This window comes from Miniopterus schreibersii, assembly GCF_964146895.1.
Source record: "Miniopterus schreibersii genome assembly, chromosome: 5".
Taxonomy (NCBI): Eukaryota; Metazoa; Chordata; class Mammalia; order Chiroptera; family Miniopteridae; genus Miniopterus; species Miniopterus schreibersii.
In genome coordinates, this window is record NC_138106.1 from 15,388,298 (window position 1) to 15,414,648 (window position 26,351).

A 26,351-nucleotide genomic window follows, 5' to 3' on the forward strand; every position below is an offset into this window, starting at 1 on the left:
GGTCTAACAGGCAACTTGAAATCTCAGAAACAATTTCAGCTGCAACTTCTTCTAAAGCATCTTACTAGGTTACTTTCTGTCTTACGTCACCCAGGTTTCCAGAAATCTACTCAAAATGCCTAATGAGGCAATAAATTCCTTTATTGACTGTTCAGAATGTGGAAACAAATTGGAGTGACTCACTCAGGCCTTTTCTTAACTCTCTTATTCAGCAAAACAGTTTATTTTACTGAAAGAGTAGGGAAAAAAAGCTGACAATTTAGAAGTCAATGAAGTAGGTCCACCCTCTTCTGTGCCTCTAGGGCATTCAGGACTATCTTTTCACAGGAGTATATGTTACAGCTTAATTGAGATTGTAAAAGAGCAAAATCTTGGCTTATTGTCTTTGTGGAAATGATTCCTATGTTTGCCTTCTCACTTATGATGAATTATTACTCCAACAGTTTTTGTGGGGATTTTTCGTTGAAGAGTTTTCTTGTTTTGTTTTTGTTAGTGTTATGGTTTTGTCTGTTTTGTTTTAAAGTACAATGTTTCTCTGATGGTAGCTATTTGCAGGTGGAAGTTTACTTACTAGGGAGGTAACCCTTTACAAAAAAACAGAAAAGGGCACAGGAGAGGGAAAGTGCCTAAAATTTTATGTTTTTCTCTATAGTTTGCCTAAACACTTTTGAATTATTTGCATTCCCTAAGCATATTCCAGATAACAATGAATAAAAATGTTGAAAAAACTACTTTGGGGATTAGAAATTTAGTAACTACATGTGGAAAAAAAAATCTGTTTATATGCACATAATGGGTGCACATCCTGAAAACGATAGGTTACAGTTAAAAGTGGCCTTCAAGTAAACTTAGCTCAGACTCCTGGATTTACAGATACTGAAATAAAGGCCAGGAAAAGGAAGGGATTTACTGAACATCACTGGGAAGTCAGCACGCGGTACCACAGCTGGAATACCCATCTCCGAGGCGGTGTTCATTCCAGTGTCGCATTCTTGCCTTCCTCTCATTCCCAAGCCTGAAAAGGCCACGCGATGTCTCTTCCTCATGTGCTCATTCATAAAAACAATCTTAAGGGGGAGGGCAGAGGAGGCCATGCAAGATCCTCTCCACCCGAAAAAGTTGGGAGTCAGCTCTTTATATTCTTTTTAAACATAGTGGCCTTCCTCAAAGTTAAAAATAGTGTTTCCTGTTCCTCTTTTCTCTTCTTCTGAATTTCAAATCTTCTAAACTGCTTGCTTGACGGTTAGAACGTGAACATGAATATGAATATGAGAAGGAAGTGAAATAACATTGCACTGAGCAGGGATTACATCACAGTGTCTGGGGTGCTAGGAATCAACCCTGGCCTGAGGTTTGTGAAATCTTCTCTTGACTTCTTGGAATTCCACAAGAGGAGGAAGCTAAGGGGAGAATTGAGACAGCTTGCAAATAGGAAGCAATGGAAGAATACATAGCTATCTATTTTGAAAATAGAATGGGAGGCCTGGCCGGGCGTGGCTAAGCAACATTGAAGTTACAGAAAAAAGTTTACCAATCACCATAACATGTAAATACCTCCCCTGAAGTGCCAGTGTGTTACTGGACACCATTACTGCAATCACAGATCATTTACACTGAAAATAAAGAACATGAATGGGAAAACATTTTTTACTAACATGAGCAAAAATGCTTCAGTCATTGTCTTTATCAACTCAATGTAGTGGAAGACTTTAAAATCCAAGTTAAAGGCAACTGCAAATAGGTAAATTTTACCAAATGTACAATTATTCCTGAAATGAAATGGATTCATCTTTTAATAATTCCACTGAAAATGTAAGTTTTAATGTATGTTTCTTGCTATATTAGTTTTGATAAAAAATAGTCATCTGGGTGAGTTTTACTAATAAAACTATTTGGGGTACTCTGTGAACTCATCTGAGTGAGCATACTCACAATTTTCACAAGTAAGGCTACCCCCTAATCCATCGGGAATGCATTCCAAGACCCCCAGTGGATGTCTGAAACCATGGATAGTACCAAACCTTAGATATACTATTTTTTTTCCTATGCATACAAACTTTTTCACTTAAAGGGAGCAATTTCTGACTTCTCTTTTGTATATCCAAATAGCCAGCATCACTAATCTTGCACTTTGGGGCTGTTATTAGGTAAAAAAAGGGTTACTTAAACACAAGCACTGAGATACCAAGACAGTCAATCTCATAACCTAGATGGCTACTAAGTGATGAAAGAGTGGGGTCTATAGCATGGAGATGCTGGATAAAGTCACGCCCTGGGCAGGACAGTGCAGGATGGCGAGACATTTCATCACACTACTCATAATGGTGGGAAATTTAAAACTTACAAATTGTTTATTCCTGACATTTTTCATCTAATATTTTCCGATCAGGTTGACTGCAAGTAACTGAAATTGCAGAAAGTGTCATTTAAGTGTTATACATTATACAGTTTACTTAATGTCATTGGAAAATTACATAATTAGTATTGGAACTAAGACAACTTTTACCTGGTTATCCAAATTCAAAATTTACTTTTCCACTTCTCTAATAGTCCATATGCATACTTAAGAAAATACATTAGTAAATAGAAACTGATCAAATTACAGAATACCAATGTAAGAAGTTAAGGATTTTCTGATATAATGAAGTAATCAATATAATACAAGAGAACATTTTTCAATTCATTTTATATTTTAAAACTTGTGATTTTCTCTGGTACCTAATCCACTAGACATGATGGAAAAATTAAATGATATTTACAGTTACTACTTATCTAATAAGTTGTAGTGAACATTTCTTAAAATGTTTCAAGAACATTTTCTCTTGGAACCATCTTCACTGTCCATAGAGATGGGTCCCTGGGAGATTGATGATAGTCTCTCTCCTAATCATAGCTAATTTGACATAGCTAGACTCTTGATCCAGGCTCGCTGAGTCAAACTCTTCCAGGAATTTAGGACTGGGGTTGAGAATTTTTTTTTAGCTTAGTGCAGGTCTTTGGAAATAGAGGTAAACTCAGGACAGTGGAGTGACCCTCCTCCAGCTTCTCTGAGGATTGGAATCATCAGGTTGGCATAGGAAGAACTATATGAGAGGTACACAAGGAGAAGCAAAGATGGAAGAGAGAGAAAATATTTCAGCAGGCACTAAGGATCCAGTTTCAATCTCTGCTAAAGGGTAAGCCACTTTCTTTCTATTAGATTGCATGAGAAAATTCAGTAGCTATTTAATAAATATACTTGTACTTCAAGCTAGCTCACATTGGCTTTTGTTACTTGTAAACAAAAAGCCCTAACTAAGTCTGGGATATTTTAGTAGTTTTGTTAAAATTATTTACATAAGACTTTCAAAATAAATAAAGGAACTCACAGAATCACCAATGTGAAATAACTTGGCACTAAAAGCATGATCTATACTGATTATAAAGCTATACTTATAAAGTGAGCACAACATGGGGATGTAATGTACAGCATGGTGACTATAGTTAATAGTACTGTATTGCACATTTGAAAGTAGTTAAGATTGTAAATCTTAGAAGTTTTCATCACAAGGAAAACATTTTTTTTGTAACTATGTATGGTAACACATTAAGTGATGATCATTCCCTAATACATACAAATATCAAATCATTATTTTGTACACCTGAAATTTATGTTATATATCAATTATACCCCAATTAAAAACAAAAGGACTATGCTCCTGAAGATATAACACAAGTAATTGCTGTTAAATAGAAATATTGCTACTATCATCTGAGTAACAGTTACAGTAAATTTAAAAGTATTTTAATGATCAAAATTACAACGAGATACCGCCTCATGCCTGTTGGAATAGCCATTATCAAAAAGACAAGGAATGGTGTTGGCAAAGATGTGGAGAAAAGGGAAGCCTTGTGATCTGTTAGTGAAAATGTAAATTGGCATGGCTACTATGGAAAACAGCATTTTCCTCAAAAAAGTAAGAACAGAGTTACCATATGACCCAGCAACCCCTCTTCTGGGCATTTACCTGAAAATTTTGAAAACAATTGTTCATAAAGACACATGTACCTTTACGTTCATTGCGGCATTGTTCACGGTGGCCACGACATAGAGACAACCATTGTCCTTCGATAGGCGATTGGACAGAGGACATGTGCTACTTAAACCTAATGGGCTACTGCTCAGCCACGGAAGAGATGAAACCCTCGCTTCGCGACAACATGGACGGATCTTGAGAACATCATGTTCGGCAAAATAAGTCGGATGGAAAAAGTCAAGAACCACATGATTTCATTCATATGTGGGATATAAAACTGAAAGCCACAAATGAGCAAACAAGACAAACAAAGAAACACAAACTCGTGGACACAGACGACAGCCTGGCGGTTACCAAAGGGAAAGAAGAGTAGGAGGCAGGCAGTGAAGGTAAAGAGGGTCAAATACATGATGATACAAGGAGATTTGACCTTGGGTGGAAACACACTGCAACATACAGCTGATGTATCATAGAATTGTATACTTGAAACTTATATAATTTTATTAACTAAGCCAACCCAATAAATTTAATAATAACAAAAAAGTCACCACCAAACTGAAGTTACCTAGATTTTCCTACGTTATCTACTTAGGAGTTATACATTTTTGGATTTTATGTTTAGGTCTATGAACTCTTTGGGTCTATGAACTCTTTGGGGTTAATTTTTATAAAATGTCTAAGATTCGTGTCTAAAAAAATATTTTACTGCTTTCTTTTTCACCAGAGATTTTTATAGCCTTACTCACTTTAAACACAGTTTAATTTTAATATTTATTATGTTAAAAAGGATATTACTTTATTACATTTTACCTCATAATATCTTCTAGAATAAAGCAATCTCTACTCTCAGCCCTTTGGTAAACATAATAAGTGTTTCACTGCCTACATTTTAGAGCAATGTTTAAATTAGTTACCTACCCTTTATATCACATCTTGTATTTTAAGAGCTTTGCAAAGCAATGAAAAGAGTATAATGGGGCCATAGATCAAGGCACCTCATTCATTAACTTTTTAAATATCACCTCATTTATTTAGTCTTCCTCTGGAGTTTCTCTTTTGATAAGTAGCAATTTTATTAAACATCCATTTAAGCGAAATGAGAAAGAATGACATACTTTGCTCCAATACATATAAAAGCTATATTCTTACATCTAAATTTACTCTAGCCAAGAACATTACAGTGTAATCACTACATCTGTTTTTTGTATATATGAGTGAGAAGAATACTACTGGCTTTTAAATTTACAGCACACCAAATAGCTAATACAGATTTTGGCCATGTGGGAAAACTTTGATGAAATTACCCTGTCTAGGGGAACAAAAAGGGTGAAATCATTGGATTAATGGCAGGCCAAAATATTTGAAAGGTGAAAGCATGCTTCAAGATGTCTGCAAGGAGAGAACCCAGTTACCAAATGTAATTCATTAAAAATAATAGTACATGTTTTCCTGTAATTGGTATCAGTTTGAGGCTTCAACCAAAGGCAGAAACATTAGATCTTTTAAATGAAAGAATAAATGTCATAGCAGGTGATACACTGTCTTGCAAATATAGTTTATTTTGTAATGAAAATATAAAAGTGACAGAGTTTCTGAGGAAACAGTAGCTTAAAAAGAGTAGTATACCAACTTTCAGACTTTTAAACATAATCTTTCTGGTAAAATATCCAATTCACAAAGATGGGAAAATCAATGGCCTGTAAGATTTATGAGAAAAGTCAAAGAAAATAAAACTTTATTATAACAACATAGATACTAAATTAATCAAATGATTATTTCTTATCTACTTTCTTATTCTATAGTAGGAAAAACATGGGAAAATGATATGTAAGGTCAGAAATCCAGCCCTTATTCTTTCTAAAAAGTTCTTATATAATTATCTTTCCTTTCCCATTAGCCATTAGGTCATATCTTTTCAAATACTATGAAGTTTCCGGTACATAACTTCTCAGAAGTATGCACATGAAAAATGATACTAAGGGACACATTAATCCTATATTATCAAGACAACCACATTTCTCTTTGTTAGAAAGTTGAGATTTCTTCTTTATCTCACAGGATAGAGGAGAGATTTGCCTATCAAAATACCTTTCACAACTGGATGAAAATTTTTCAAAGCTATACATTCTCTTTTTCATTTCACCCAGGAAAAATAATGAACTATTCAATCAGAATGAAGAAAAATCCTGCCAGCTGAAAACACACTCTGAGATTGTTTTTTGAATCACAACTAACTTGCCCACTTTTGGATGTGGCTGGTTTCTTTTGTAAAAATTGGGCACAAAATTTGAGTAGAGAGAGAGTCATTACACAGACAAATTTATGCACAACTCAGCTGTGTATTAGAAACACTTCAGAGAGAGGTACTTTGCATGTTCATAGAAAGAAAGGTCAGGTGGAAGCCAATAGCCAAACATATTTTCTCCCGCGAATATTCTTCTTTATTCTAGAAGGACCACATTAAAATCTGAAGACAGTTATGAATTTCTCTCCTCAACATACCAAGATGTAGGCAAAATTTTGCAACAATATAATTTATTGTATTGTGAATTTTGCTCCTTTTATATCAAATATAAAAACAAAGAATTGTTATTTTAGCTTTAAATTTTCAATGCAAAATTTAACAAAATGGGTAATTCTTGAAAAGCACAGAGAATTAAAATCATACAAAATTCTAATTGGGGGGAAAAATGAAAAAATATCCTATAATCATTTCTTCACCTAGAGTAGTGATTGTCAAACTTGGCTACACATTAAAACTACTTGGGCAAATTTAAAAAACACTATTACCTAGGTTTTATCACCAAATATTTAGCCTTGTTATCAAGGTTTTCAAAATATCCCCAGATTATTCTAATATGCAACCACTGCCCTAGTACAGATTAGTGTTAGGTTATGTTAATCCTTAAAATAACTTGAAAAGTTTTGTTAAAAATAAGACTAGTGTTGGCCAGTGTGGCTCAGTTTGTTGAGCAGCCCACGCACTGAAAGGTCACTGGTTCAGTTCCTGGTCAGGGCGTATGCCCAGGTTGCGCCCTGACCCCAGTCAGGGTGCGTGTGAGAGGCAGCCAGTAGGTGTTTCTCTCTCACATCGATGTTCTTCTCTCTCTAAAGTAAATAAAAGCATATTTTTTAAAAAGACTAAAGAGCATTTGATACCCTCATAAAGTAACTAAAATAATTAAAATCAGAGAAAAAGTTGATAATAAAAAATATTGGGTAAAATAAGATTAGAGCATTTAATCTTTATACATCCCTTTGGAGACAGAGTATGCAATAAGATATTTAGTAAGACCACATATACATGGGTGAGCAAATCTGATTTTCAAAAGCATACCTTCCTTTGAATTAAAATCCCATGTTTATTTTTGACAATTACACTGTCCTATGTACTTTCTCTTTTTATAAAGAACAAACTGGAATTCTCTGGAGTCAGCAAAAGTATATATTTTCAGAAGTATAGGATGAGAAATGGAATTTGAGATGCCCAGATTATTATACTTCTTCCTGATATCAATGTCTACATTACTATATTTCAGATATAAAACAAGGGCAACTAATATGCCTGGATTCTAAAGGAAGTTTAGTCAGAATTAGGAGCTTTCAGAGTAGTATAAATGTTATAAAGAAATAAAATAGACTGTACCTTATCCAAATGAATCTGAGCAGATACTATTATGCATGTATAAAATTATATATATGTAGTTAAGTATTGGGAAGTCAAAGACAATATGCAGATCTTCAATCATGTGGGAGGCCAATGCCATAACCCCACATGTTGTTCAAAGCTTAACTTTATTGATTATTCATTGTGACAATGTGGAAACAAAAGACTGGAAGTAACCCATGTGTTCAGCAATAGAGGACTAGTTTCTTCCACACACGAAACACTAAATAAATTATATCTATTATGAGTGATAAAAATTCTATGTACACATGCTGTCTATGTACTAATGTAGAGAGAGCTCCTGGATATATTACATCATTTATTTTAAAGTATAGAAAAGTGTTTATACTTTGCTACCTCTGTTTAAAGCAAAGAAGTGAGAAAACATATTCATTAATTTGCTTATAGTATTTGTATTACAAAATGTATACAAAACAAGACAATAAAATGGTAGGAGAAGGATTTTGTATAGATTTTATAAGTTTTGATCTTGAATAATTTAAATGTATTATTATTGTAAAAATAATTAAAACTCACAAATAAAATAATGTGAATTCTCATGCTGATGTTTGGGAATTTGATCCTAGGGACTCATGAGATGGTATTGAAAAGAGTCTGGTCCAAAAATAATGAAGACAATACATCTTAATAGAGGATGGTTTTAATAAATTGTCTTGTACAAGAGAATACTATGAAATCTTAGAAAAAGATATTGTAATAGAAGCGTTTGGGACCTAAAAGGGATGTTTATGACTTATTTTTAAGTTTTAAAAAAATGCATGTTAAACAGAAACATAAGATATGATCTATCGTGTGTAAAATAGTAAAGGTACAGAAAAAGTGATAAATAGCTGAAAGTGTTTTTATTAAAATCTCACCAGCAGTTTGCCCTAGGATGTGACTATAGGTTAAGTTTTATGTTCTTTGTGGCCCTGGTTCTACCCACCACGTCCTTGGCGGGTGTCCAGTCTGCTGGACATCACGCCCTGTGTCCTTCCTCCCCCAGGAGACTCCTTTCCTCCCCTTCCCTGCCTCCTCACTGGGGCTCTTGGAGAGGCCTCAAGCTGCTGGGACTCCAGGGAAAACTTCAGGAAACAGATGTGAGGTCCATGTGAGGTTCAGAGGAAAACCTAGATTATTCCTCTGCTTAGTTGTCCTTTTGCAGAAATAAGCATCATCATGGATATCTTGTCACAACAGCTCTACTGAACTTTCTGGGATGAAAGTAGGACAAACATGAATCAGCAGTTAAACACGCAGAGCAGAAAGCTGGTGATGGGTAAAAGGGTAGGAGTCAGTTGGACCGACCACTCTTTTTTCTCACCTCGGGCAACCCAGCTACCATAATTGCTATGGGACAAGATGAGACTCGAGAACCATGTATGAGTTGGGCATTTGGAAAAGGATTTCCTAGCAGCAGAGAAATCAGTAGCCAAGTCAGCTGTGGCAATGAGATGGGTACCTAAGGTTTGGGCTTGGAATTCTCCCAGCCAGAAACTGTTTTACTCAGGCAAGCATTTGACCCCGAATCTCCTTCCAAAGCTAACTCTAAGTCTGACTCAGGAGGTAGGAAAATCAAACAAATAAAGTAGTCATCAGGTTAACTGTTCTGTCCAAAGGCCAATTAGGGAGACTCAGAGGCTAAATAATATTATGATGGATAATGTCCTACAAGTTCCAAAAGAAGTCTACAAAGAGTTCTTTAATAAATATTAAGCTTTCAAAACAACTTTGTGATTGCATCTTTTTGAAGACTAATCATTTCATATGTGAAAAGCTTTCAAATTTGTATCTGCATTGCAGGGCAAAATCAACTCCAAGAGTCATACAGATACGCTGAGCAATTGCTCAATGAGATTTGACTATTAAATAATTAAACTGAAATTCCCCTTAGTTACAACTGGCTCTGGGGCAAATTCTTTAAAAGAAGTTAAAATAGCAGGAGCCTCACTCCAATGAGGGTATTGTGTCCTAAGGTAAATGAAGGACAGCATTCAATTGGTGTGTTGGGACTGGCAAAGTAGTTGCCCTCATTAATTGTGGTTCACAAACTCCTGCACATCAGAACTACCTGAAGAGCTTGTTAATACACAGATGACTGAGTCTCACCCCCAATCTTCTGTTTCAGTAACTCTGAGGGGGGTGCCAGAATTCGCTTTTCCAAAAGTTTCCAGATGATGCGGGTCTACTGTCCTGGGGGTCACAGTTTGATAACTATTGCTTTAGAATGGTATTATCCTGCAGTTTACAAAAAGATGTTCATAGAGGATTTCACCTCTCTATAGAAATTATTTAATTTTGTAATTTTCATTTTGATCAACTCTGAATGCCATGCTAATATTTGTATTTTTTAAATCCCAATGGCCAGGCGATAATCAATTTTTCTGCATATGTTCAGTTGTAATAATTTATATTTGTGTTTATAATTGTGTGAGAACTAATTGTCATAAAATTAATTTCTAGAAGTGTTTCTATAACTGGGTTATTAGATGTATTCCAGGAGTCCATGAATCTCTAATTTTTAGAAACATTAGTTTGCACGCTAGAATCTTGTACCATGGTATAACAAAGGTGTAAATCAATCTTCTAACAAGGGAAATTCACATGAACATTTTCCCTCATGTCTGTAGTTTAGTGTTTTAGCAAGTGATTCCAAATTTTTCAGTGAGCAGTGTGCTCAAACATAACTTTATAAACTCTCTTTTAACCAACATGGTTTGAGTATTGAGGTGTGAAGAATAATACATATTTTCACATCCCTAATATATATATAGCAATTTTTCTTTGATGATTTAGGATGCACTCCAAGATTTTACAGGGCCTAAAGGAACTAATACTGATCAAGTACTAACTATATACCAGAAACCCGTCCCAAAGTTTTACATGTCTTAACTAATTTAATTCAATAACCCATTGAGAATGATACTCTTATTATCACTACTTTACAAAAGAAAAAAACAAAAACATGACGTACAGTGAGGTTCTGTCACTTGCCCAAGGTCACACAGCAATAAGTGACAGAGTTGGGATCCATAGCTAAGCATTAAGTATCCAACCATTTTTCAAGGACAGTCAAACAGACAGAGGTTGTAATGAGAACATGTTGATTAAAAAAGCATTTCTTATCATCTATAATCCCAAAGAGCATTTAAGATGCCAGAGATGGCTGCTTAAATTATGGACTACAATGGAGTGTAATGCAGACACTAAAAATACATCTGGTACATCTGTATTTATTGATGGAAAAATGTCAATGAACTGACCTTGAAAACTTAAAACAAGTCTGGTTAAGAACCACTATATAGAATGAGATTCCATTTTAATAAAGGCATATGATAGTTATATTAAAAGTAGGCATGTCCAGATAGTAGTATTACACTGGATTTTTATATTCTGTTGTATGTTTTGGAATTTTTTGTAATGGGTATATAAATTACTTTATAATTAAGATAAAAGTATAGTATTTTTAAAAAGATAATGTGCTCTAGTGATTGGTATACAATTATAATAATAGCTAACATTTATTTAGCATTTATTATGTGCTGGGCAATGATCTTATAGTTGTTCATAGTGAATCTCATTTAATCACATTTAAGAAAACAAAACAAAAGTTGAGGTAGAGATTGTTACCATTCCATTTTATAGATGAGAAAATTGAGGCTTAGAAAGGTTTTGTAATCTCTCCAAGTAGTTCAAATGCCAGTAGCTTGAATCCCGAGTAAATATTTCTAGACACCACAACACAATGATCTGCACCCTTCTTGAGTTATGGTCCAGAAAAGCCCCACTATTCCTTGCAGCGTTTCTTTGTAGGCCTCTCAGAATTATCACTCCACGTTTCAGGCAGGACCTTGAAACTGCAGAGTAAAATCACTCGTTGAAATGGCAAGACACCAAATACATTTATTTTGATGAAAGTAAGCTACTTTTTTACTTGAAATTCTGATTAATAAGAGTTAACCAAGAGAAAAAAAAAAATACTGTGGACAAAAGATCTCAAGTCTGGGGGCCATAAAACAGAAAACTGTTTCCAAGCACTTAGAAAACAGATCTGCCGGTGTTATTAGCATTCAAAGAATGGGCTCATTACAAATGATTGGTACCTACTTTGTTTAGCGCCTAGAAGCTTATGAAACATGCACCCCCAATTCCATGTTCTCTGATTACCTTCCTTAGCCTGTTGTATTTTCTTCTGTAATAGAAAATAAAGAAAACTTCATTTATGTAAGGGGTTTATCAATTCGGACTTGTCACTGCAGGCTGGGACACAGAATCTCTCCCTCCCTCCGCTTGCTTGCTCTGAATATTCCCTTTGCCCATTAAGTCTCTGTGGGAGGCTGTAGGAAAACTATGCAACCCAAGCGCATTCTAGCACTCGGGCTCTGATGGCACGAACACAACACCGGGACTCTCCTCACTACTCTCCTACAACATCAAATCAACTCTAAACGCGATACGCAGCTCCCAAAGCCATCCTTTTCATTACGTTTTCCCCATTAAGATTTGGCTGGCTTCCCTGAGATTTACCTCCTTTCTCTTCACATGCTGGTGGCTGGGAAGTAGGCGCTAGAGAGCAGAGACGCTAGACTGACCCATACTAGTCACAGCAGGTATATGATGGGCAGCTGGGCCCACTTTCTAAAGCACCCCAGCCCTCCCCCAACCTTTTGCCAAATTTCTCATTTAAATATACGTATGTAAAAATAATACCATATATCTTCAGTATAACTATAGGTAATGGCACACAAAAGTGTAAATTTTGTATAACATTTTCCAATGATTTTTTAAAAAATGTACGCAAGTTCTGCAGATGCTGGGAAGGTGCTTAGTAAAGCTGGCTTTCGTGGGGTACGATTGTTTCAAGCACTTGCCTCTTCATTCTTTAATGAACATCTCTGGAATAAGTAATTACTGTGGGAACACATCTTTAGAGCGCTTCTCAAAGACAAAATTGGCAGAGGTTGGTTTTATAAAGTTCACAAAATGAATGGTGCCTTAATGCCATAAACAAAGGGATTTTTAACAACCAGCTTTAAAATAGCCAGTGAATTACTGATAAGTGAATCAGTGAATAAAGATAAGTCTTTAATTGACAAGAAAATAAAGGATTAGGCTAATAGCATATTATAGCAATATGCCATGAATTCAAATGTAGGCCTGCTTCCTTGTTTGGACTAAGTAATTACAAGAGCTTTTTTTTAAAAAAAAAAACACAAAAAACAGAAGGACTATTTCTTTTGCAACATTTCTGCTTAACATCTCCTAAAATGTGTTTTACTGGTATTAAGTCTTAGCATTAACCCTCCAAGTAACGATCGTATCCTCATAACTGTGCATTAAAGGTGATATATTGTGATTTTTCTAAAGGTGCCCTTTGAAATGTGAGGGTTCTCTACAGAATATACTTGCCTAGGAAATACATTTCAATGAAAATAATTGTACTGTTAACTAAAAGAATATTTTCACGTGTGTTTTAAATTTTTGATGTCAAGATTAAAATATTTAAAAATAATAATTCTATTTTTGTTGTTGAGCCAAGAAAAGAAAAATCCAGATACTAATATCAAAATTATGAATAAATAATATGAACTTTAAGAGAACCAATGGAAGACCTACATTTAACTTCAGAAGCTAGTCTATAAATATTTTTTCCCTAGTGAATAAACCAGTTGAACTAATCCATAAATTCTGATTTGAGAGTTGACCCTTCTTGCTCAGGTAGTACTATTTCTTGTTGCCACAGAAAAACGCAGTAACATTCCTCAAAGCCTTGAGTTGTCATGTGTACTTTTAATTTCTCGACCCTTGCTGGATATGTGGTCCTATCAAAAATGTCCACAGAGAAATTTGGACAAGGCCAAAAGTTCCCTTAAATTTGGTACTGTCCAAAACATCCATGGAGACATTAGAGTCATTTGTATATCTTCTTTGAGGGAAAAAAATTATATTCGGGTCCTCTGTCCATTTTTAAATGAGTTTTTTTAATTTTATGTTATTGAGTTGTATAAGTTCCTTATATATTTTGAATATTTACTCCTTTTCAGATACATGATTTGTAATTATTTTTTCCCATTCCATAAGTTGCTTTTTTATTTTGCTGTGTAGAAGCTTTTTAGTTTTATGTTTTCCTATTTATTTATTTCTGCTTTTTTTTGCTTGTGCTTTTGGTATTATATCCAAAAAATCATTGCCATGATCAATGCCAAGAATATTTTTCTCTGTTTTACTATTTCAGGACTTACATTTAAATCTTTCTTCCATTATGAGTTAAAATGACTGCATATGTATGAATTTATTCTGGGCTTTTGAATGTGTTTCATTGGTGTCAGTTTTGACACCAGCACCATATTGTTTTTATTCTATAGCTTTACAGCATATTATATGTTTTGAAATTGGGAAGCATGACACCTCCAGCTTTGCTCTTTTGCAAAGTTGCTTTGGCTATTCAGAATCTTTCGTGGTGTCATACAATCTGAGGATTTTTTTTTTCCTATTTCAGTGAAAAATGCCATTGGAATTTTGAAAGGGATTGCATTGAATCTATAGATTGATTTGTGTAATACAGTCATTTTATTATTAATGATTTTAATCCATGAATGTAAGATATCTTTCCATTTATTTATCTTCTTCAATTTCATTCATTAATATCTTACAGTTTTCAGTAACAGATCTTTCACCTCTTCATATTTTGTTGTTTTTGATGTATTGTGAATGGGTTCATTTTATTTACTTATTTACTTATTTTTAAATATATATCTTTATTGATTTCAGAGAGAGGAAGGGAGGGGAAAAGAAAGAGAGATAGAAACATCAATGATGAGAGAGAGTCATTGACCAGCCTCCCCCAACTGGGGGTTGAGTCCGCAACCCGGGCATGGGCCCTGACCGGGAATCAAACTGTGATCTCTTGGATCCTAGGTCAATGCTCAACCACTGAGCCATGCCTGGCCAGGTGGGTTTGTTTTATTTATTTACCTTTCAGATAGTTCTAATATTTGTGGTAGAGTCTTTAGGATTTTCCATATATAAGATCATGAAATCTACAAACAGAGACAATATTACTTCTTTCTTTCTGATTTGAATGCTTATTTCTTTTTCTTGCCTGATTGTTCTGACTAGGACTTCCTGTATTATATTGAATAGAAATAATCACATTTGTCTTGTTCCTGATCATGGAGAAAGAGCTTTCAATCTTTCACCATTGAGTATGTTGTTAGCTGTGGGCTTGTCATATAAGGCCTTTATTATGTTGAGGTATGTTTTTTCTATACCCAATTAGTTGAAAATTTTTATTATAAAAGGATGTTGAATTTTTGTCAAATACATTTTTTTGCATCTGTTGAAATGATCATACAGTTTTTATCTTCTCTTTTGCTAATGTGGTCTATCACACTGATTTGCAGATGTTGAACCATCCTTGCATCCTTGGAATAAGTTCCATTTGTTCATAGTGTGTGATTCTTTTAATGTACTGTTGAATTTGGTTTACTAATATTTTCATCTATATTCATCAGGGATATTTGCCTGTAGTTTTCTTGTAGTGTCCTCTTCTGGTTTTGGTATCAACGTAATACTGTCCTCATAAAGTAAGTTTGGGAGTGTTTCTTCCTTTTCAATATTTTAGAAGAGTTTCATAAGGATTGGTGTTAATTCTTTAAGAGGTCAAGGTTTGCAAAGTTGTGAAAGTTTAAAGATGGCATCAAATTCTTTAGTAATCTTCCCAGTAGTGATGGTCCATTCCCTTTCCCATTAAATTTGTACCTGTTTGACCAATAAAGTACATAACAGAAGTGACATTTTGGCAGTTCCAGGCTTAGGGTGCAAAGGGATGGCCTCTTCTACCTTGATCTCTTGGACTCTGAACCTCCAAGAATGAAGTCTAATTACCCTGGTGGAGAGACCACTGGGAGAAATTAATAGGGAGAGGAACCCTGCTGAGCTCTGCCTTTCAACTGTTCTCACCAAGGCATCAGTCACACGAGTGAAATCGCCTTGAAAACTTTAAGACAAGATCAGCCACTGGCTGAATAGCACCAAGTGACTCTCATCAATTCCACATGAAGTACATAAATCACCCTAGCCCAAAGTCCAAGTCCCCAAAATTGTGAGATATAATGAAGTTTTGAAGTAATGGCTGGTGAGGTGGAAGATAAACATGAGATAGTTGACTTTCAGAAGTCAAGTGAAAAAATGATTCAAGAATGAGGAATTGATTTACTGTATCAAATCCTGCTTTAGCAGGATAAGAACTGACCATTGTGTTTAGCAATGTGGAGGTTACTGGTGAATTCTGACCAGAGCATTTCAGTAGAATATTGAAGACAAAACCCTGCTAGGAATGAATTCTGGGGCAAATGGGAAACAGGAATTGAAGGTAGAGAGTGTGGAAAACACTTGAGTAGTCTTGTCTTAAAGGATACCTGGAAAGTGGTATAGTTACATGGCTATGTGAGATCAAGGAGTTACTTACTTTTAGAAGATTGAATAAATTACAGAATAGCTCTATGCTCTTGGACATGATCCAAGCAGGGAGGAGAAAATTAATGATGAAGCAGAAGGATGGGACAATTGAGCAAACATTGTCCTTCAATTCATGAGATGAATAGACTTCATGCACAAGTATAAGGGTGGTCTTTGATCAAAGCACATTGTATCTATATCAACACAAGGAGAGATCAAAGGCACATAGGGAGGCAATTTCAATGATAGAGTGGTGGGTGGGTCCATGTGAGATTTCTTTCAAAAGTGTGGTCCTGGCACAAGACTGAAGTCATAGATCATTGAATTAAAATAGTTTGGCTCTAGGCATTTATGGAAATACAATACTTAATTAAAATAATGTGACAAAGAAATAGAAAGGATTATTTAATAAATTCAGATGCTTTAGCAAATGGTAACACTCTGTTGAATCCTGCTACTCATAATCTTCACCAAAATAAATTCCCTGCGCATTGAAAAGTTAAATGGCTTAAAACCAGATGACAATTTTTTCCCCAGATGACAATTTTTAAACAGCTAATCTAACAGAGAATTGAATCTTTATCAGACCACTTGATAAAGACAATTTTCACAATTTATAAGTGATACAATGTAAGTAAATAGCAAAGTATAAAATTTCATGTTTCCTTTAAGTACACTTATTTGATCTGCATTTCCTATAATAGAGAATTTCCAGTGACTGGGTTTCTTCGGCTTTAGGTGACTGCTTGTCTTTAATTTTCTAGTTCACAAATCTATGAAACATTTGAAGCAAATATTTACTCTCCTCAAAGTTACTGTTATGCAGGAACTGTTGTTTTGTCTCCAAAATCTATACTAGAGTTGGGAGGGGTTATGCTGAGGAGGGAGACCCACTCCCTGAAACTATCTTGCCCACAAGACAAAGGCATTGATCCTTTGTACTTTGGGACCTAGGCATCTCATTTAACTCACACTCCTCCCAAAGGGATGAAGTTTTGTCATTAAAGTATTATGTCTTTCATCACTGCTTAAAGGAAAACCACAAGAAGTAAATACATAAAACTGAGCATATTTGTTTTAGCCTCATGGAATTATGGCTAAGATTTCCATTTTTATACTGACCTTACTATTGTAATATTCTTTAAACTTTTGAAAGTTCAATATAAAAAAATTGAGCATCGTTTAATTAGTACACGGCCCTCAAGATTGCACAAGTTAATGATTATAGCTCTGAGTTAAATTTTACCCTCTCCAGTGTGCTTATTCCTACTATACATTCTTATATTAATTTTCTTTTACATTTTGATTGCCATTGATTTTTATTTACCTGGAGTCAGATCAAGATTGAAACCTGGTTCTACTGCGCATTAATTGTGTGTACTCATCTGGTAAAATGGAAATAACTCTACCATGTATTCCAACAACCTTGGGTGGATAAAATGAGATTATGTAATGAAAGTGGTTTATGAAGTGTGAAACAGTATAAAATATGTCTTTTGGTTATTTTTATACTAAAACATTAGCCAAGAGAAACTGTAGATTCAATTTATAGGGGTGGGGCAAAAGTAGGTTTACAGTTGTGAGTACACGAACTAGAGAGTTTATTCTTGTATTATTATTTATTTATTTATTATTGCATTATTTATTTGTATTATTGTCTTCTTATTATTGTATTACTTAATATCCTTACTTATGATTTATCTTTTAGGTAATGATGGCTGGTAATTTAACTTACTGTTGCCCACTCCTATATAATCCAAGTCAGTTAACCTTTGTTAGAATGAGATCTAATCTGGAAATGGCAAATGTGAAATCTAATCCCAATGGCAAACATGAGAATGAGAAATGATCAGGGTGGAATTGAGCATATTTAAAATTTTAATTTTTCAATAAAATTTGTTACAGAAAAATTAAAATTACTGAGACCCCAGAGCTTTCTAAAATAAGGAAAAAAGTCAGTATATTACTTAATTAAGAAGTAAAAAATGCATAACTACTATTTCCAAGTTACCTATTCACTAATTAATCAACTAAGGCCAAATATTTTATTGGCTAAATTTAAAAAATAATACTTTCAAAATAATTTTAAACTTTTATGCATATGTATTTTAAGATATTGTCACCCAATATTTAATTTTTTATTAGATTTTAATGTTTAGTATTTAAAATATAGTATTATAAGACAAAACTTCAAATATTGGGAAATAAGGAAATCACTAAGTCCCACCAGTATAACATAAAGTTATTAACCTCCTTTCCATTTTGAATTCACACAAATACATATGTTAACATCATGGTAACTACAATAAACATATCATTGGTATGTTATATTTTCACTTATTTAAGCATAAATTATTTTACACCTTGCTATATCTACTAAGTTGTTTAGGCACATTATAAAGGAATTTTCTCCCCAAAGTGTAATGCTATTGGATAACAATAAACATAATTTCCTTATCTAGAAGACCTTTCAAAATAAATACATTTACTAAGGAGAAATGACACAGTGATTTGGGAAATGCAACAGAAGTCTGTTGTTCCTCACGCTAAACAGGCATGATTGGTGAACCTAAAAGTGATGCCATTAAGATATTTCCATTCAATTACACAGTGTTCACAATGCCTAGGGAATAACAGAATTTCCACAAATGTTAATTAGTTAATTTTAAACAATTGGATCTTGATCAGTTTGCATGACTAAGGAAGGGGGAGAGTCTTTAATTCTTACAAGTGTTTATAAGGGGCTAGTCCTGCAATTTCTACCATGAATCTTCTTAGAAGCAAAGTCTCAGGAAAACCTTCACTTTTCCTGTACAAGATGTTTCTTATTCTACCTTGCTTCCTCAAAGACAGTGAATTTTTCCAAGCTTATGTTTTTCTGATTCGTGAACAGTGCTCCCTATTCAACCCTTTTTAAAAATATTTGCTTATTCCAAATGGGTGATAGCGAACTCATATTTCTAATTTAGGCTTGCCATTTGACCGAGTACCTAGAAGCAGACTCCAGGTCAAAGTTAGCAGTTTGGGTGACATATGCAGGGGCAATGCCTGTGAGGGAAACCGTAAAGAAGACTGGTCAGGTGGGGGAAGTCATCATATATGAGGTAGGTCTGACTCTGGATGAGAGAGAGGAAAGAAAAGTAATTTGGTTAGAAGTGTATTTTCGTTGTTGTTGTTTGAAGTATTTTATACAACAGTGCAGTTCTAAAAGTTTGCCAAGGGTTGTTGGGGGGTATTTGAGCTAAACTTGCCTGATGGGTGAGCCACAGATCTCCCTGAAAATGGTCTGCATGAGTATTCCTTCTGCACTCAGTCATTTGTTACAAGCAGCCTGTGGGAAGCCTGATACAATAGCAGTTATAGATTTTATTTTATTTTATTTTATTTTATTTATTTATTTATTTATTTATTTATTTATTTATTTATTTATTTATTGGCTGGGCCTTAATTCTTTTTTATTCGAAAAGTTACAAAAGTTACATGCTTTTTTTTTTAATTTTTAAGTTTTATTTTTGTTTAAAATATTACAGATGTCCCAAAGCACAGCAGCTGAGCCCCTTTATCAAATATGCTCCTGGTATTTGGAGGCACATTAACATGCCTTACCCAACAATGTACGTCCAACTTGAGATGTTTTTATTTTGGAGGGCCAATCTGTCCTTAGTTTTACCCATTGAAATTCCACGTTCTACATTTTGCGGAAGGCTGGAGGTTTATACTTAGAAAGTATGGTCTAGATATAGGTCAGAGCCAATATTTGAGCAGCACTAAGTTGGGTCAATATGAAGACTCCAATAAGAACAAATCAAGACCCAGCACAAGGACCATTGTCCACAGAAAGCAAACTATGCATATAATAGGCATTGTGGAGAAGGTCCTTGAGGCCCTGGAGAAAATAACTAGAATTCAAACACTTTTCAAAAAGCAGATTCATGAGTTTACAAATTCAATAGAGATTATGATAAGAAAATAGAAAAGCTCTTCTGATTATGAGATCTGACTCTAAAAAGTGATTCTTAATGCCATTTAATAAGTTTAAATGCACACTGTAAAACTGAGTTCTTCTCTGGCATATGATAGGAAAGCTTGGTTATCAAATAATTGAAAATAGAAACATTTCAGACCACTGCCTTAACGGGATAGATACAGATACCTTAGCCATTAGGAAAAAAAGTTGAGATTGAGAGAAAAGACATGTGTGACCCCATGACAAAATTTTAGCACAGATTATTAAGTAGCTGAATTAGTACTTAAATATGAAATGTAATCCCATGAGAGTGGAATCGCATTAGTCCACAGTCTTTTTTTTTTTTTTAATATATTTTTATTGATTTCAGAGAGAGGAAGTCTTGGAGAGGGGGAGAGAGACAGAAACATCAATGATGAGAAAGTCATTGATCAGCTGCCTCCTGCACGCCCCCTACTGGGGATCGAGCCCACAACCCAGGCAGGTGCCCTGACCGGGAATCCAACTGAGATCTCTTGGATCATAGGTCGATGCTCAACCGCTGAGCCACGCTGGCCAGGCCACATGTGCATTGTTAATTCTTTGCTGGGTTCTGTTCTAAGCACTTTAGAAACATTTACTAATTTAATCCTTATTAGCATTTGTATATGTGTATTACATTTTATGTTTTGACATTTGATCATTGTGACTATAGCCAAGCCTCTGGCTACAGAAGACAAGAAACTATGAAATAGTTTTAAATGCTTTAAGTTTCTAAATTCAGGTGATGTGAAAACAGTTTTGTGGTATACCATAAGATTTTAGTAACTGTCTTAAAACTAAAGAGGGAGGTGGGATTTTTTTCTTTTTGACAATTGAAAATAGACACAGTATTATGTGTACACTACTAGACACTATAGTCTAAATAAGTCCCTGGGTTGAAAGTCATGACCTTGAATTACAGAATTACATCATGTCTAAGTGAACAAAATCTACTAGACGGGAACAGAGTCAATTTGGCATTTTATTAATGGCCAATTTGAATGGCTCCATAGTTAATCTCCTGGGTTATAGGGAAACATAGCTGGGAAATATGAATCTACAGGGTCTCAGAAAAGTACGTTTTGCAGTATAGCGCCAAACTTATTTCTGACCTTAGTCAATTTTCTTCAAACCTTTCAGTTCTTTTTCTTGTAAAATAAAGGCCATATGCCCCAAGAGAATCTCAGGAATTCAAACTGGGACAGACTGTAGAAGTCTCCAAACCCCTCAGTTTACAATCATTCCCAGGAAGATACTAATAAGCATAGGACAGGCCATCTTATGGCAACAAACAGCCCCCATTCTGAGTGACTTAACCCAACAAAACTTACTTCTTGCTCATGTCCTAATAAGCAAGTGTGTTTCCTCTTCTTTATACAACTCAGAGATCTACTTGCTTCATCTTGCAACTTTGTCACTTGAAATTCTTTGCTTACTGCTTTTGCAGATGACAGAGATCATTGAAATCTTACCCTGGTTCACTTAACTCCCACAGACTGAAAGTGGCAAATATCCCCGGGATTAAAATCTGTTTTTTGTCACATGATTGCGACCTCACCACAGGGGATGCTAGGAAAGGATGGCCAGCACGTGGGATGTATGATTAGCAGGAATGATCTCTGCCAGAAGCGACTGAGCACGACCAAGATGATATAAGGAGCAACTCGGGCCTGTCAGCTCTCAGTTCAATGTTTCCTCCAGATAATACGTGGGGTTACCAGACGAATGTCTCCAAGCTGGCAAAGGGACAGTTATTTCTCATTATAATAGCCTGCATTTTATCGTGATTTCTTAAAGGAAAAAATTAAGTTTCTTCAACCGATACAGAAATATATACCCTTAATTGGCTCTCTTGTGAGATTAACAAAAACCAGCTTATCTTTCACCGTTTCACATTATTTCAGAAGCTCTCTTCCAAAAGCTGTTGCACTATGGTTCTTGTTTAAAAACATTTTATCAAAGGCAAAATCTGGGCTATACCTTTGATAGCCACCCTCTCCAAGTGAAAATCCTTAGACTGAGAATCTCCTCATGGGATCAGGACAGACGAATATGCTGAGCTACTAAGTACAAAGATTCCTCAGAGGTATTTGAAAGAGGTTTGTGAAAATGTTTGATTTTTAAGATCCTTGATTTAAAGGCAGGATGAAGGAACAAATCCCATTGTGTTTTGGTGCCGGCCTGCTTCCACTCAAGTGTTCTTGGCTTGGCTTCAGTGGTTGGTGTCAGAGCCAGAGAAACACTTCAGTCTACTGGACATTTTAAGAAAATGTGGTTATCCAAAACCTGGTTTATAATGAAATCCTGAGTTGATCCCATGACTTGGCTAAACCTTTCATTCTTTTTTTTTAAGGGTAAGGCTTTTTATATAACTACAACCAAGAATAAAGAAAAACAGTAAGCTAGTACGCAGTTGTTTCGTTTCATTATACCAGTGTTTTGGGAGAATCTTTCCACCTTTAGAAAATGGAGGTTCCCGCATCCTTTCATCAATTTAGTCAGGACTGTTAGTGGTCAAGTGCATACCTATGTTGAGTGCCATCAACACTTTGTATTTTCCGTAGATACTAGTATATTTTCTTTATCTTGATGATCATTGCCACTCTTGAAGGCAGAATGCAAGTAGTTCATGAGATGCACCTTTGACACTCTAATAAAAATGTTGGTAACTTCCTTTCTTTTCCTCCAAGACAAGGAAATTCAATACAACATGAGCTTTTCATATTCAACTTTGTGTTTCTCTATATGTGAAAAAAATTATTCTATTAATCTCTCTTTAATGGACATACTGACATCTGTAATACATACTCATTTTCTGAATAAATTGTTCCCATTTTTATGCTTCGAAAGAAGTACCAGCATTTACTTTTACTAATCTGAGGTTAATTCCATATCAATAAAATTAGAACTTGCTGGTCACAAAAATGTGACTGACAAACCTTTTATTGCACTGCATTTTGTATATTTGTTTACTAGCTTTTCCATCTAACAAGATGAAATTTAATGTCAAAGCCCATGCCTCATTCATCTTTAAATTCCTTATCCCTAAGATCCTGAGGTCTTAACCAGTTTTTAGAAAACAGAAACAAGAGGTTCTCAATACACTTTAATGGACTAATAAGTAGATCTTTCTTGGTCTGTAGGAAAGTATGACATCTATTCATTTAGAAGTAGTAGTAAAATATTAAATAAACATGGTTGCCGGTATAATTAGTTTTACTTCCTTCCAGATAAATTTAAAAGTCACAAGGTCAAAAGATTACAAAATTGATATGATATCATAACTATAAATATAAAACATGTATAATTATAGGCTAGCCAAAATAACTACATTAATAGAATATTCAAGGTGGAAAAATCCATTGAGTGTCTAGTTTTCTTCATTTGAGAAAAGTAAAGCCCAGAAAAGAGAAGCACCCCAAAATGCAGTGTAAACTCATGGCAGAAACTAACACCAAATCTGGGCAGTCTAAATGGGAAGTAAGTGCTTTTTCCTCCCCATTTCATTTATTTAAATATAATGAAATATGTGAAGACTTTATTCACATGCATGCCAGATGTCATTAATTTTAACTTATGTCAACACACAAGGTATTAATAAACATCTCTCAACAAAAATATTTGAGAAGACTGTTGATATTTAAATCTTGGAATGCAACACTTCAAGAGTTCAACTTTTAAAAAAACTAAAAAATTTGAAATATTTGCTGTGTTAGAATCACATTATTGGAAGACACTTATTCAAGAGGTGATATTGATCTGCTCTTGGTTTCAGGGTACTAAATGTTCAGTTCTCCTACATTTTTAAAACACATTTATTTGCCAATTCTAAATTATGCAGGTATATTGTTTATAAATGATATCCACGTATTTATTAATTTCTTCATTTGATGCTGAGAATATAAAAGAATATTTTTGTAATGTCTTTAACTTATGTCTGAGTTTTGTACATGTGTCTTATATTTATAACTGCAATATTTTTGGCATAATCTTAAACAGATGGCACATTGGGTGATGCCTCTGGAGTAAAAACAATATTATTTGAGGCAAGGGAATCATGAATTTTTTTTAATTACATTTTTTATCACTAAGAGCACTTTTGAGTTTGTTTCGTATTTCTCTTTATGGCTCAATGTACAATTTTTTTAAATAAAATTTTAGGAGGCCAAAGGACTTTGTCCAAGATGAAATAAATATGTGGAAAACATAAAAGAACTTATACCTGAAGTGTTTTTCTAAGAATAAAGGACCATATATTTTTTTTAATGCTCATACTATAGTGATAACCTCAGGGAGGGCTGTGTGATATGCTGCTCCTCTCTCTTCTCAAATGAATAATATGCATTCTTTTAAACTAATATCAAGAGATATAACACTGGCAGATTATTTTCTAAGTTCAGAGGATTTAAAGCTTAGGAAAATGTTCTCATTTCAACATAATCTATGGTCATGTAATATTGAAATGAAGTCTTTTAGAGAGAACATGAATTAAAATAGTCCCTAAACTCACTAGAATAGGCACTTATTTTTAAATCAAATTGCTTTCCACGTATGCAGCTAAATATAAAAGGTTGTTACAGTTAGGTAATTAAATATATTTTGCTACTTCTTTGGAAGCATATGGAGTGATTGTCATTTTGTCATCTAAGTGTGTAAGAGAAACGATATTTAAAAAACGTAACGTGAAAGAGTTCAATATATCGAATATCAAATATCTCACTCTATGCATCCTGATTATGAAATATTCTAAAATTGTTTTTGAGTAGATATTTGTTCTAGTGAAGAGAACATTGCACTTTTCCACACAAAAGAATTATTTTCTAACTTGAGAAACCCACATTTTTCATGAAAGTCACTAGCTTGTCTCAAGGTTTAATTGAAACCAAATGAAGTCTAGTAAAACTAATCAGAACCAAACCAACCCTTGGGCTATATGAAGGGCTCACTGCTAGCAGGTTTTACCTTGAGTTACAATTCTCAAAGATTTGGTTAGAGCACTCCAAAATCAAATTTAAAATGGTGCCATGCCATGTGAACGAGACATAAAATATACTCCCAGAAGTTTCATGAATGGTTAAATTACAGATGCAACCTTATTACCTACAGAGTTATACTATGACCATTAAGAAAGGCAGAAAATGATGAAACAATTCATAGAAAGTAACTGATGGTAAAGAATTAACCTTAGACATTAAATTGATCTCATGTGCTACATTTATGTCACTCATTAAACAGAAATTTCAGGAAATCTCCCCAAAATGTCCATGCATAATTTGCACAAATCACTCCATGCATCAGCATTCTTCTTTGCATTTGAGGTGATACTGACAGAGAAAAAGTGACTGCAGCTCTGATACATGAACCCAAGTGTTTCGATATGTCTTATTTCATATCAAATGATATCAAATGTATTATTCCGCTGAGGAATGAATGTCTTAAATGGATACCTGTTCACTGTTTCAACAGGCAGACTAGTAAAAAGTATGGTTATTTGCTGAATAGAAAACAAATATCATATAAAAAAAAGTGATTTAAAAGATTTGATGTTACAGTATTGAATAGGTTCAAGGACCATTTTTCACTCCATGAACCTTGGCTCCTGCCAGGCCACTTTTACAATGATGGTGTGGTAAAAAAAACACACACAAAAAACAAAATCCCACACAAAAAAACAGATATAAAATAAAACAGGACTGTCCTAAGAGGGGAAAAAAGTTAAAATTTCCTTTCAGGAAGTTTAATAACTTAGAAGGAGCAAAGAAGTATGACTGAGACATATAGTAAAGTTTATCAGCAATAATTTGATGTTTTGCTTCATTGAACTTTCTCGTTACCTGAGGACATGCTATATCATTATTACTTTTCTTTGTAATTTTAAACCACTGACAATATAAAAAACTCTGTTCAGGGTGGGGGGAAAGTAGGTTTACTGTTGTGAGTATGGGAAACACAGTTTATTCTTTGTATTATTATTTATTAATTATTGTATTATTTTCCATACAAACCACTGTAAACCTACTTTTGCCCCATCCTGTATATCTGATGATTTTCATATATTAGTGAGTTAATATTTAGTAATTTAGTTTTTGGTAATTTAGAATATTGCTTTTAGCTAATCACCACTATGCATACCTTGCTGCCAAAGGCATTTTCACCAGTTACTCTCCCATTTCCACATATACTTAAAATTGCTAAACAGTCTCTCCAATAATGTAACTGA